Raw genomic sequence first — 1,965 nt, 5'->3', positions numbered from 1 at the left:
CCCCCAACTCTTGGGCTCAAGCGAGTCTCCTGCCTCCACCTCCCAAGTAGCTGCCACAACGCCAGCTATTTTTTGGTTGTAGCCTTCATTGTGGTTTGGTAGGCCCGGGCTGGATTCAAACCTGCCACCTTAGGTGTATGTGGCTGGCGCCTTAGCCACTTGAGCCATAGGTGCTGAGCCCCAACTTGAAATTATTTAAAGATATATTTATCATGTAATTTTGTTTAAGTAATTTTGGATGAAATCAAATCTTTTTTATTCTTTTTTTTTTTGAGACAGAGTCTCACTTTGTCGCCCTCAGTACAGTGCCATTACATCACAGCTCACAGCAACCTCCAATTCTTGGGCTCAAGCAATTCTCTTGCCTCAGCCTCCTAAGTTAGGACTACAGGTGCCTGCCACAAAGCCTGGCTATTTTGATAAATGGGGTCTTGCTCTGGCTCAGGCTGGTTTTGTACTTGTGAGGTCAGGCAATCTGCTAGCCTCAGCCTCCCAGAATGCTAGGCTTACAGGTGTGAGCCACAGCACCTGGCCTGAAATCAAATCTATTGGGTGCCAGTTTTCCCAGCAAAACCACAAAACATCTTGCTTTCCTAAAAGACTGCCACTCTGAATAGAAATACCAGCCTGAAGAATATGGCACAATGACCTCTAGGGATTTAGCAATAGAGATTATCTCCTTTGTAATAAAGTCAACTTGAAGTAAAGAGATGTTCCCTCTTGACTACCTTTTCATTTACCTCTGCAGATACTGATTAAGTTCCAAACATGTGATTTCCAAGTATCTGATCTGAGACAAGGTCCACATTAAGAAATTTCAGTTCGGCTCGGCGCCTATGGCTCAACCGGCTAAGGCGCCAGCCACGTACACCTAAGGTGGCAGGTTCGAATCCCCAGCCCGGACCTGCCAAACAACAATGATGGCTGCAACCAAGAAATGGCCAGGCGTTGTGGCGGGCGCCTGTGGTCCCAGCTACTTGAGAGGCTGAGGCAGAAGATTCGCTTGAGCACAGGAGTTGGAGGTTGCTGTGAGCTGTGATGCCATGGCACTCTACCCAGGGGGATAGCTTGAGGCTTTGTCTCAAAAAAAAAGAAAAGTATACAGCCACCTTAAAATATCAGGCTCAAGAGACCCTCTTGCCTCAGTTTCCCAAGTAACTGGGACTTCAGGAACCTGCCACAATGCCCAGTAGTTTTTCTACTTTTAGCAAAGACAGGGTCTCATGCTTGCTCACGCTTCCCTGTTACCCAGATTCATGGGTTTATGGGACAAAAACTACCAGGAGGCGAGAGCACCTCAGGGATCTGGGAACCAGAATCTGGCTGGGACTGTCAACATCTGTTGGTAATTAAATCCAGGAATGTTCCTGCAATTTAAAATTAAGTTCCGCAATTATATTAAACACCAGAGGAATGACTGTGAAGGAGAGGCAAAGTACAGTATGAATTCAGCCCTGCCTGGGCTGAATGTGCAGGTGATGCCCAATAAAACACATGAGAAATCCTTTCCCTTTCAAATCCCTAATCACACAGAACAAAGGGCTTCAAGCCTCAGCTCACTTTCAAAGTCTTTCAGAGGGGCAACCACCAGGGCGTGGAATGCTCGGACCAGTGTGAGATAGTCACCAAGGGTTACTTTGAAAAATTCAGTAACTCTTGACTACAGATAGTAATAACATATGTGTTCTTTACACTAGTTATTCTCTTACACTCTTGAGATTACATACCTTTAAGATAAACTTTGCTAGCCTCATAGTAGGTTCCCACATACGCACTGAAAGTACCATAAATTCATGTGACTATAAGTTCAATATGAAGGTAATTAGAAAGTATGCTTTTGTGTAAAAATTGTAATATATATATACATATCTACGCAGATATGTATATATATACTTTTTTTGAGAGAGCGAGTCATACTCTGTCAACGTGGGTAGAATGCCTGCTGTGTCATAGCTTACAGCCACA

The sequence above is a fragment of the Otolemur garnettii genome, unplaced genomic scaffold, assembly GCF_000181295.1.
Source record: "Otolemur garnettii isolate 467f Iridium unplaced genomic scaffold, OtoGar3 scaffold00212, whole genome shotgun sequence".
Classification (NCBI taxonomy): domain Eukaryota; kingdom Metazoa; phylum Chordata; class Mammalia; order Primates; family Galagidae; genus Otolemur; species Otolemur garnettii.
Note: the sequence above shows the minus strand (reverse complement) of the source record.